General features: G+C 35.0%; 1 protein-coding gene across 2 annotated transcripts in view; it reads left to right on the top strand.

Moving 5' to 3' along the window:
* Positions 1-627: 627 nt before the first annotated feature.
* LOC123673545 (protein Shroom) overlaps positions 628-13,577 on the top strand; it is a 280,176-nt gene continuing 267,226 nt past the window's right edge. For both annotated transcript variants that reach the window (XM_045608097.1, XM_045608098.1), the window contains exon 1: positions 628-979. The gene's annotated coding sequence lies outside the window, so the exon portion shown is untranslated. The remainder of the gene's footprint in view (positions 980-13,577) is intronic.

Below are 13,577 nucleotides of genomic sequence, written 5' to 3'. Positions count from 1 at the left end.
TTTTTGAAAACATACATAGTGTTAAGTGTTTCCTGTGAGGAGTAACTGTGATTTCTATAATATTGTGTTCGATTTATTATACTGGTCATTTTATGACATCAAAGAGGACCATTGAGGATGTGATATTTGAAAATTTGTTTGAAATTTTCGAATTCGTTTGTTGTAAAAAGAGTTTGGAATTGCTCAGTACCTCCAGAAGTAATGCTGTACTGTTTATTGCAATTTAATCCCCAGAATTTAGTAAAAAAACTTAACACAAGACCTAACGAGAAAGATCATAAAGATCGTTTGTCACCCATCTGCAAAAATCCTCGCCACAACTAGAGACCACGTATCAGATGGTGACCTCAGTCCGATACCATGCAGTGTATAGACTTGGCTACGCATGAACTTATGGATGGATTAAACGAAAACCGCAAAAGTTCAAATCCAGCCAGCAGCAAGTAAATCGGAATACCATATGCAGACGTAGGTTAGCGCTCACTGCACACTCTACCATTCCGAAGACAACAAACCCAGGTAAGAAGGTGACAAAGCAGTGTACTAGTGGGAGTCGACAGAGAGGACGATAGTGCCTCCCGAGGACCAGAAGGAGACCGGAGAACTTCTTGAACAATCGCGAATAACCGTGGTCAGTCGGGTTGTTGCGCCATCGAAGATCTCAACATTCTCAACACTCAAGACTCAAGAACTCCGGGACCAAGAACTAGTCAAGTGTCTACCTCTGACGTCGACGCACCGGCCCGCCACACCACATCTCAGATTTTCAGTCATCTGTCATAAGCGGGTATCGCAATATCGAGAGCACGGGCGTCTCAACCAAAATCGAACAGTGCTGTTGATTTGTGTGTTCTTGTGTCCTGTTACCAAGGGACGGATTTTATTGGAGTATACTAGGTGTGTGATTGGAAATTCTCTCGAGTCGTTTCTGTATGCCCGGTTGCTTCGATTGCTGCTAGCCATCAACCGGTCTTTGCAGGTGAGACTTTAGGCCATCCTGTTTCTGTACTGTTATCAAACGACCACGTTTCACGGTTGCTGAGGAATCTTGAGTTTTTTTTCATCAGATAGAATGATACCAGCTGATTGACCACGATGTCTGCTCGAGCCCTCGGGGACTAGATGTAATGAATAATTAATATTTTCGTTGTGTAACGCGATCAATCTAAAAAAACAGGATTTTTATTTCTACGGCTGTGAACTTGAATATTTAATCGAGTAATGAACAGTCCTACTTATTCTGTACATTATGAAGGAAAATAAAAAGACTATCAACTATCAGCAATACCCATTTTTATGCAAACTAATTGCGAAATACATAATTGAACTGGTTATGTATCAATCTGCGCTTTGAGCACTGAAGTGACATAACGATGGTTGGAAAATTCTATGAATAAAACAATTTTTCATCGCTATTCAAGTTTCTGAAAGATCCACGTTCACAAAATAGCCTCGAAAATAGCCTTGAACTCTAACCGCTAAACATTCAAACTCTTCATTGGTTTTTTTATCAGTATCTAAACTTTCACTGGAAAAATATTTTACTACTAGGTTTTGATCAATCGAACGAAACTAAATTTCTTGCAATTTAGTTTAGCACCAAAATTATTGATTCCAGTTTTCAATCTCTGAAAGGTCTATTTTGCCAGCTTTTCGCAAAAATCTCGAATGTTCTTATTGGTCAGCGCTTCTCCTTGAGGGATATGTCCTTAAATCTTATTCTCTTTGGTTTCATCAAAGTCAAATGTGGTGGTTTTATATATAGTGCCAAAAACTTGTTATATTGCTGCCTATTTTGAATTAAACTTGTGTTCTATCAGAATACACTACTTTTGTTCTCTAATGCGTCTTTTTATGAGTAAAACCAAATGAAAATAACACATCTTACTTATATTCTTTCCGAAAATTAATGAATACATCATATTTGACCATAAACATTTAGTGTATTGAAGATATTCAGAAATGATAAATAAGTAAAATAACCATCTAATATTTTTCAATATTTAACTGAAATTCTACTGATAGTTAATTCATCTATAAGTTCATGTATAGAGGAATTTTAAAATTTACCGAAAAAGAAGATAAATAGATATGTACCACAAATATTTGAATGAAGATCTACAATTCAATAATTGGATATAAATGTTGCTATGAATTTCAGTACTGAAAAAATTGTTGTCAACAATGACGATTGGTACCTGGAAAAGACCGTTATAAAACATGAACTTCTGCTTACTCGAATCATTTAAAATTTTCCGCATGAGCTTAAATCGAAGGCATATTCCGAAGTAAATGTTATGATTCTCAATGTGAGGGTGAATATTTCGAAAGGTTCGAATAATTTAAATTGCCACCACAAGTTAAAAACCATTTCCATTGAGAAATATTCAAGTTCATTCAACTGTTGGAAGATGGTACCCACTTATAAGAGTAACTATCAATTTAACGGCTGGATAACATTTATTAATGATGCTAATTGCCAATTCTAACTAGCCGTTACCGCATGAAATCCACATTCTCTAGCAATATGACTATCTCTGGGCTACAACAACAAAAACACACACCGAGAATGGGTCATTCTGATGCTCGGAGGCTCATATTGACATTCAGTGGAGATGTAGTCAGCCTGGTCCAAAAAGCACATTGAATGAAAAACAATAGTATTTTCGAAAATATTTTTACTATGACTACTCAAGTTCATACCCATTTATTAAAAGATTGATCCTTTTGACCGCTTGAGATTGAGATTGGATGTTGAAAATTGTTGAAGATTATATAGCATTTATTGACAAAGAAGGAAAGATGTTACTCAATGATGGAAAACTTTGTTTTAAGGAAAATGACATAAAATCTGTTTTTACTATCCTTCAACATTGATTCCTGAAATGATCAACTCAATAGGTGTACTCATTATTGAACATTTAGGTAATTCATACTACAGAATAATTCAAATTTAACACGATATTGATTCAATTCGTTTGAAGAAATATCGTTTATTACTTCCAATAATTCTTTTGGGACACATCCCCGACTTTAGCCTATCAGTGTAGGAGATTTCTGACTGCCCTCTGAGGGAACATTCACTAAATCCTTGATATTTGAACTATCCGAAGGAAATATCTCGGTACTTATGGTCCATCTGGTTCTCCATAAGCTTCTTGTCCTCTTTCATGCGATCCTGCTGATCCTTGGACCTGTCCGTCGCCTTCTAGGAATTTTCTCACCATCCTTGTACCTCAAAGAACAGCTTTTTATATACTTACTACGTCCTAGCTGTTTGATATTCCTCTGGAGATTTTTGCTTACCATTCCAGTTGTTGAGATGATAATTGTGAAAGTTCTCGTTGATATCAATCCCCTTTGGCACTTTATCTGGAATTTGAAATTTTTTAGACCTCCTTCTGACCCATGTTGTTGTTATTTGGGATTGCTACATCGATGAGAATTATTGTCTTCATATACTCATCAACTAATAAAATATCAGGTTTGTTGTGAGGAACCGTTTTGTCAGTGAGAATCGTACAATCCCAGCACAGTTTATAACGTTCAATCCCTTGGTTTTTCACAATTTGAGACTATATTGGCCCTAATAAGGTTGTTTATTCCTGGTGGAGTATCTTTCCTACTTCTTCGTGCCTTGATTTATATTCATTTTGTACAAACATTGGACATCCACCCGTGATATGTTGGAATATTTCGTTTGTTAGACACTCGTATAGTATATCCAAAGTCACTTGAACTAGTCCATAAAAACGCTTGGCCATAGATGTCTCTTCGAAGTGGATACCGTGATCCGCTAAAGACCGGGATTTATTTGAAAGTATTGTTAGGCAATAAATTCACTGGCCCCAAAGAATTTCTGGGAACTTGGAAAACCCTTGTATAATCCGAATATTCAGCTTCCTCCAAGTGACTTTGACATCTATCGTCACTGGTCGTTCCCTTATTATATACTCGAAGCAGTTTCTGGTTCAGATCACTTGATCTTGAATGGCTAAAAAAAAAACTTACGTTTCTGCATACATCGCACCTGATGTGAGCCAATAGTTCGACGCTTCGATGTCGATATGATCCTGGTTCAACTCGTTGAAAAGTCTTCCATGCAGGGATTTTTATCTCCTCTTTGCAGTTTTTCTTGAATTGTCTGGTGGTAGTATGGAATATGCTCTTAATGCAGTTGAAGAGGTGTTGATTCGTCTGCTTCACATAATAATTTGTAGACCTCTGATGTACTTGCTTGGTCTCGAAAGTATGTTCGTAGGCTTTCTATTTGCTCATGAGCAAGTTAGATAAAGTCCAGTGGACCCCTGGCTCATTTATTTCTTGGCAGTGTTGTCATTTCAATGCTGCTGGTATGTCCATTCCACATTATTATCATCTCAGCTATTCGAGACCATTTTTGAGTCAAAGTTCACACAAAAGTGTGTATTTAAAAAAAAACTAACACAAAACGCGGTCAATGAAATATGTATACATCATTGAACTTAACTTTGTAATTATTATTTGCTATTTGACGCTGCATAAATGCACTAAACGAACATTTCTTCCCTAGAACAAGCGCCTTGTGATCGAATGTGGACCTGATGAACATTCTCGACATCTGATAGTTTTCGAATTGCCTCGAAAAAGTTCAACAACCATTGTGCGTTATATTCATTGCCGTTCCAAGGACGTAAAACGAAGAATTCGGTGTAATAAATCTCGTTATAAATTGTGAAACCGTTGTTGTACGAGCAAAAACTCATGCAAAGCGGTGGCTGTACTAGCAGCAATTATTATCGTCACATAAACATAGCGCATGATTCCTTCAATTATTCCCTTATTACAACCAGACTGAAAATTATAAAGCTACTGCTTGGAGCTCTATTATATAAACCATATGGTGTCGGCCCTCTTCGCTCTTTGCTGTTTTACGTTTTGTCTTTTTGTTTTGCTTCAAAAAAAAACTGTATGTACCTCGTTACATTTCATCGAATAATAAGGATTTATTCATTTAGATTCCTCTCGAATAGATCCCTTGTTATTTTGTATCGAGAGTACAAAACAAAAGGTCCAATAGAATATGGATCGATTTTTATATTGAAAAATCCTAAGCTATTTTCAATTTATTATATCCACCTAAAAAAAAAAAATTATATGAAATAAAATTGAATCAATTGCCATGCACCAGAAGAATTCTTCTCTACTCAAAAGGAGAAAGTGAAAAGTAATACAGTTCCTAACCCGCATTAATTTTCTGAGCACAAAAAACCTGTAACGTTACAATTGCCCATGAGACTCTAAGGACTAATTTCTAGGGGTGGTTTGGCTTATTTGGCAACAAAACTCCTACCCAGGTTTTTACAAATTTAATAAAATTAAAATATACAATGATCGATCCTTTTCACTCCAAACAAATAATAAAATAGAAACTTAACTTAAAACGATTTTAAATGAGTTACTCTGCTACTAGGATGGAACCTCTTCTGTAAATTATCTTCAGCCTTCTGAACACCAATTCTTATCAGGAAGCTATAGTACTCCAATCCCCATTCAACGAAGTTGATGTGATAATGCCAGGTATTTCGCAGGTATTCTCTCAGATTCAGGAACTAAAGTGGTCTAACATACGTGCTATTCCAAATTCTGTATCTCAAGGAAGTAGTTCTTGATATCTATCAATCCCAAGAAAGGTTTTCTTTGTTCTAATCCCACGGGAGGTTTCTTCGTTCTAATCCCACGGGAGGTGCTTTGAGAAAATGAACAAAAATGATATCAGAAAAAAAAAACTACTGTTTAAAATTAAATTGATTCATTCTGGTGAGATTATTACTTGTTGAATACAAATATTCATGTCAACACTTACCGAGAATCCCGACACAATTCTCGCCGATAAATAAGATTCCGAGTCTCAAATTAAATTAATAATGACTGAAATCTAAATCTGAGGTACTTATTCTTGCTGGAGTCTCAATAATCATTGAAAATCTTTCAGAAAATTCTCTCCAGAAACGCGCACCTGCGTTCCGACCGATAGTACACGATAGGATACGATTAATTGACAAATTACCGCGTCTTCAAAAATTCCAGTAGCGTAACATGGAATGAAGCGTGCAAAATCGTTGCAAACCTATGTGGGAAACATCACCTGATCCAAATTTATTTCCTATGAAATTAGTATTTGTTTCCCAATAGTCAAGATGCTGTGAGTTGTAATGTACAATTATCCAGGAATTATCACCTGTTAGCGAAGAATGATGACATTTCTTCAAAGAAAAATATTTCATATTAGTCTATTTTTGTGAAGATTAGAAAACATACAAAAATCGAAGGTTTTGGTATTTTATGTAAATAGAATTAGTATATTAAGTTTCAAGAATGTTGACCATATTTTACCAATGGAATACATCGGCGACTTCAATTATTTTCCAATTATCAATTGAGATCAGTAATTCTTGAGGGTGTATTTCTCACTAGGTTTTCTAGTGCAGATTTATTTATTTTGATTCTATGCGGATATTTATTTTGATTCTATGCGGAAATTGATTGACCAAATCCTTCAAATTTTGGAAGAAACCTTCGTATGGCAATTAAGAATAAATTTATTGATTTTTTTCAAATGAGATTTATAGTTTTTGTTTTGAATCACAATAACAAAATTAATTACATTTCTTTCAACTGGCTATACCGAGGGCTATACCATTCTATACACAATGTACTCAAAGATGGTGCTCTTTCAATTTCTTCTGGTAGATCATTGTACAAACGAACACTCTCAAAGAACAAGGACATCTACAAAGAAGTTATTGTCACTGTGCAGATATTAAAGTTTTTTCCTCACTGAATATTGTAGTCATAAAAATATCCCCTTCCCTCTAAGAAATCTTTCAAATATCGTGGTACAAGAGCATGTTCTATCTCGCAAATTAGATTCAAATTGAAAGAAAGAGTTGTTTTCTAAATTATTATTCTGATCAGAAAAAAATTATCTGGATTTTTTTCCTAAAGATTATAGTTTTCTATTAGAGAGAGTTCAATGGCCATATTCTCAGTTCCATAAAAATAATTCTTCAGCAAATGAGCGCAGACATTTTTTAGAAATTGCTACGAATTATTTCCAGAAAGGGAAATGAATTTGAATTAAATGGGCAATAAAATGGGCAATATGGGCAATAGACCTTAGTTTCAAGAATTTTCGACACATCTCTGCCAAACACAACGTATTCGTGCCCACTGCTTTCAGTGATATAATTAACGATTGCTCCAATTGACTGGGAGTCTCTTCCACTCGACAAGGTTGTCAGTGTGAATTGTTTCCTCGAAACCGGCCAAACTCGGTCCTGCCAAACTTTTTCGGAATCCATGCACACCTCGATAATTTCTGAAGGATTCGAGATCTGGAATAAAGACACCGCCAAAGTTAGTGGCATATCACAGATTTTCGGTTTCCCTTTCATCTTGCATCGTTAAATGGCCAGTGTAAATTGCGTATCTTTAACGTATACTGTTGTGGAGTCAAGTGGATGTATTAAAGGATGAAACGATGCATAAGACGCCAATTATCAGACGTGCCATGATCTTTTTAAGATTTATCTTGGCGACTTTGGTTTGGCGGGTTTTTATCTGTAGAAGAACTGAGACTACTTTGGGTTTAAGTATATATATATATATATATAACATGTTTCATAAAAGCTTGTTTTATCCACGTCGAAATTTTAAATAATATTGAAAATCTTGTTTACAGTAAAAATTATTCTTCACTGAAATCGTTCAACAATGCGTTTTTTCTCGAAGAAGATTCAAATCACAAAATACGTATATTCAGTATTCTGATCCATCGTTATGCAACGATCTTTCTTGGAGTGTTTTGTATTCGAAAAGGTAACTTTTCCGGCCCAGACCGTCAAAATTTATCCCTACTGGTTTTTTTAAATATGTATAATTTGGGTAAATTTACGCTTGAAAGCAACGCACATCAAGAACATATCTTTATTGAAAATATTATTATATACTTAAGTACACAAATGAAAGGCTCATCAATTAAATTTAACTGTTGAGTTAAGTGTCCCGAAAACGAAGCTTGTTAGAATATATGTTTATATGACCTTTTTTTCATGAAAGGAGTGTCCTATCTGACACCAAAGTTATTGCACTTAAATTGGGACCAATTCTGTATAATGGCAAATCATGAGCTCCTGATAATTTTTTTTTTATTCTTAACATTTTAAAGCGTATATAGGGAAGAGGGAGTTACATGTGGACACGAGGCAGATGTGGACAATTCAAATTTACCGCCCATTTGGCGCGGCTGTTAATTCTCGCATATATGGGTAAATGAACCTACAACTATAGTATTTCGTCTTTAACTTTGACAGCAAAAATCACGGCAGTTTTATTTTGAGTGAAACATGTAAGTTTTCTGTAGAAATTTATAAAGAAAACAGTGATTTCATATTTAACCAGCATTTTCAAGCCGATGATGCTAAGTTATGTTTTTAATTCTCCCTGAATTGCTGCATGATTCAAGAAACGGTTACTGAATAGTTATTTATAATACAAGTGCAGAAGGCATTGATATTCTTCCACGAGTTCAAAATTCAAAAACGAGCCACGAAGTGGCGAGTTTTGGAATGAACGAGTGGTAGAATGAGCCTTCTGTACGAGTATTATACATTATTTTCTCTAATTCATTGCATTTTCATTGAAATTAATTAAATATTTCCATAAATATAATTTAGTGATTTTTGCATTGAAAAATGTTGGTTGCAAGAACTGATTTCTCTAACGCAAATTGATGAATTGACAGATAAAACCGTGGCGGAATGTTCGGAGTACCAACATAGAATAATAAAATATAACCATGAAAACTGTGCGTTTCTGATATATTCTCGCACGATTTTGTTCTACAAGATGTGGAAGAATGAACGGAATAACCACAGAATTAGAGAAAAGACATTTATAGACGACTTAGAAGCAGTTTACTTCACTTGTCCACTTCTACCACGTAATAAGTTGCTATGTCCTCATATGCCCCCTGAAGAGGCCCATGTGGACAAATAGCAGTAGTTATTATTTTCGCTTGTAGCTGGAAAAAAATTTAAAGATAAAATATTTAAATTTCAGTACAAATGGCATAACTCATGTGCTCAGTTGAAGGTTAAAATAATAATTGAATGGAATCAATTTTCCACAGATAAAATTCCAATAATATGAAAAATGTCCACATGTGCCTCCGTCTCCCTTACTGAAAAATTGCAGTAGTGTGAGTTTTTTAACTTCTAACAATTTGAATAGGTTAATTTATGTGTTCGACAAAATTAACCAATGGTGGATTGAGAGCAACTAATTCTACAACAAGTGAAACTCCGAATCGAGTCAATAGTGCAAAAAAACAATTACGTAAGTTCATTTTCTCACACAAAGTTAGTTAGATTAGTACTGGTGAGACGATTACAAACTACGCATTTCCTACTCGTAACAATTCATCTGGAACAACATTTGCGTCATCCTCGAAGTGTCCACCGCAATCCGATGGGATTCTGAAGCTATCTTCGACGCTGAAAAAAAAAACACAGTGTCATCGTTTCTGTTTGCTTGCTTTCATTGTATTTCCGCTCGAAGTTTCACAAGTGCATCCTACGAGGAAATGAAATCGTATATTACAGATTAATATTAGATTTCAGTTGCGAAACAAGATGCAAATGCGAACCAGTCCATTACGGGTTCATTGAATCGTACAAAACATTTATATATCAAGGTATCAGAAAGCGTCGATAGTCGACTCAAGGCCGCAAAAATCGATGAAGACCAATTCAATAAATAAAAATCATATTCTCAAAAGTAAAACTCATCAAAAGCCTTCGACAATAAATCTGAATAACCTGGAAAATCTGGAGAACCTGAACTCAATAGTTATTGCTCTTATTTCATTCCAAAGTTCTTTTTTTGTTTCTAAATAGATATCATTTCAATTTATTATTTATCATTTTCATTTTTGTAGAAAGAGCCCGACACCGAAGGTGGAGTGAGACAAAATAGTCACAAATACAGGGTCTTTCACAAGGAACCTCACCCATATTTATACGGGAAACTACTGAACGTATTTTCATGAAATTCAGCAGTTCCTCAAAATTTCATCTTTTTGGCGTGAAGGGAAAAGAAATAGCTGAAAATTCAAGACGATAAACAGTTTTTTGTGAATAACTCAGAAAATATTCACTTTAGGGCAAGGGTGTGATGCATACACTCACATTATTTTTTAACGTAGATTCAATATCTGCCATAAAAAAATGGGGTTCTAATTTGAAAAAATTGATTTTTCACGATTTTGTCATCCCTAACTTTGAAAGCGATTTTTTCACCCCCTGTATCATGAATCGCGATTTCGATTTTTAAAGTGGATACATCAATCTTACATCTTGAAAAATCCCAAAAATGAAAATTTTCCATCCAAAAACCTCGAAGTTATTCTTGTTTCAGCGGAGCTCTATTTTCGATTTTTTTTTCGAATTTTCCCGCTCAGAGAGAATTTTCCAACCAAAACTGAAAAATGTTACATCAAAATAACTTGAAATTTTCTAAGGAATCTATTTCTGCAATAAAAAAATGGTGTTCTAATTTGAAAAACGAAAGTTGACGTCATTTCCGGAAAAACCGGAGGTGCTCATGCCTTGAAAATATTTTAGATTTCATCAGCATCGTGAAATACTTATAAGTGCTGAATTTCATGAAAATACTTTCAGTAGTTTCCCGTATAAATATGGGTGAGGTTCCTCGTGAAAGACCCTGTATATTTGGCGAATATTTATGGATTTTTGCTGTGAACGAGAATATGAATTGAATGAACATAGGAGATTAGAAGAATTGACTTTGATACCTACTAAAAAATTGGTCAATATGAGAAAAAATACGGGACCGGATATAAAGAATTAAACGGTGAAGATAATGTACAATGTTTAGTGCAAACTCTTGCAAAAAAAGTACTGTAACTTTATGATTATCTGTTTAACAATAAGGTACTCGTATATAAATCAGCTCGAAATGCCCTCGATGCAATGATAATAGCATAGTATAAGGTACTATGAAAATAGATCATCCATAGAAAAGAACAGCAACCTACTTAAATATTAATAAGTTCATACATTCTTTTTAGTAAAAAAAAATTTCCGCCGAATATCCCTCAGGTATTGACAAATACCTTAAAATTTTATGACAAATTTCTCAGGCTATTATCTTGATAACAGCCAAAGATACCAAGGAACGAGATACTCGATGAGATATGACTGTTTCCGTTGAAATTGATGTTTGAAGAGTAAAAATGCTAGAGTTTTCGAAAGAATTTTAATTCACATTTGGTGGGCATTTTTTGTTACATTACGAATAACACAGTTGATGAGTGTGTTGTTGTTATTTGATCTTTGATCACACCTATGTGGCAAAAAAGTTTATAAGAGCATTGAATTAGAATTTAATTACTGCCTATGAAGATTTCGTGTGAAGATTTCGGTCGAATACGGGACTCAATGCCATCACTTCCTACGAGTTTTTCACACCGAAATGAACGCAAAATGAAGTTTGTTCGCATACTTATAGAAAGCATAGCAAAACCTTGGCCAAATGTTGGCCCATCTGCCAAAACTGCATGATTGATGGAAAATCATATTGAATAATACTAATAATAGATATGTTCACTTTATTTGAATGATTTACACAATTGTTTTTGTCTTCCATGGAAATATTCAAATTCATAAATGAAAATTAATTTTTAGACCATTCCATAATCAACCATAATACGCTTATTGTTCCAAATTCACTGTCCCACAAATTATTCCGAAAAATGCATTATCAAAGCAAAACAGAAAAAGTATCGTTATAAGAGAGTAGACAAAAAATCCATATAAGATCAAGAATGTGCTCTCGGAATAATATCGAGTCGAAATGACCTTGAAGTGAATGAATATGAACGCAAGAACTCGCATTATAATTATGTACCAGGTAGTACTTCTGTAATAGGTCCATTGGCCTCGTTCAAGATAGAAAAACGTTATCTACCATTCTAGCTACTGTGCCTTAAAAAAAATACAATCCATACGATCGTGCTTGCTGAGGAACGTATTACGAACATTTCGAAATTTTCTTTTAGGTTTCCTTATTACAGCTCTGAAATACGAAGCATATTTCAGTAGCATTGGGTATGATAAACCTTCGAGATATTCTGCAAAATAAATATTGAGATATAAAATTCCTTCTTTCCGAAACATAGGATTCTCAATAAGTAAACAATCTATGAACTGGAAATGAGATGAGTATTTTCCTCTATTTCAACTGCAATATATTTGATAGAAAATATTTGTTTGTTACTCTTTGCTTTATTCAGGATGAGACAAACTTGGAAAAATGAGAATAATGTCTGGTGAGTTTGCTGGCCAGTTGATTCTCTGGATATTGTTCACTTGAACCCATCGTGGTGGGGCGTTATCATCCTGATAATCATCCTTGAATTCATTGCGCAGAGGAACAATGATTGGTTCAATGGCACCAGGCATTGTTCGTTCAAGATAATAAGAGGGGTACGGAGACTGAACATTATACCCCCAGCACATTATTGACATGCCCTGAAAAGGCAACTTCCCGAGTGAAATTGAGTCGCTCTAGTTTGCTTGGACCTCTCCAAATCCTTCGTCGTCTACTGTTACTTTGTTAACCAAATAGTGACTCGTCCGCAAAAGGTACGTTGCGCCATTTTGGTAAAGGCTAGTCGTGGTGATGTTCTGCCCATTGCCGACGTGTAGCTCTATGTCCAAGTGCTAGCCGAGGTACTCTTAAAGGTCTTCTTATCCTTAAATTGAGGAATGCAACCGTCTCCTTATGATACTGGTTGAGGGTACCCGTCTGTAGGTCCTCAAAAAATGACTTCGAAGGACTGTTACAGATAACGTTCGCTTCCTTCGAGTGAAATTTGCGATATAATAGTCTTCCCTTGCAGATGTTACTCTGGGTAGACCAGGCACCGGTCTCCGGGCAACGCTTCCGGTTTCCAGGAAAATGGCCACATTGCACCTTACCGAAGTCCGTGGAATATTCAAACGTCGCGCAATCTGGTGGTTCGACAAAGCTTCATGATGTTGGGCTACTATTATTGGCCGGTGAAACTGAGAAATTGGATGTCCCGGCATTTTCCAAGGAATATTCCCAATAATTCAAGTTATGTTATTCGCTGAAAATGGATCAACTTCGAATACACCTGTATTCTCCAGAACAATAAACATTTTTTGCAGGTCAATTGTTTTCATTTAAGTGATAAGATAGTGAAGGTTGTGCACACAAAAAATTTTTAATAAAATTAATTGAAATGATATCTATTTAGAAACAAAAAAAGAACTCTGGAATGAAATAAGAGCAATAACTATTGAGTTCAGGTTCTCCAGATTTTCCAGGTTATTCAGATTTGTATTGTCGAAGGCTTTTGATGAGTTTTACTTTTGAGAATATGATTTTTATTTATTGAATTGGTCTTCATCGATTTTTGCGGCCTTGCAGTTTTTATGACAACACGCTGACAAGCAAAATTATCGGTAATTTTGATGCATTTGTGCAAT

This window comes from Harmonia axyridis, chromosome 2, assembly GCF_914767665.1.
Source record: "Harmonia axyridis chromosome 2, icHarAxyr1.1, whole genome shotgun sequence".
NCBI classification, from domain to species: Eukaryota; Metazoa; Arthropoda; class Insecta; order Coleoptera; family Coccinellidae; genus Harmonia; species Harmonia axyridis.
Note: the sequence above shows the minus strand (reverse complement) of the source record. Positions and strands in the feature narration are given on the sequence as shown.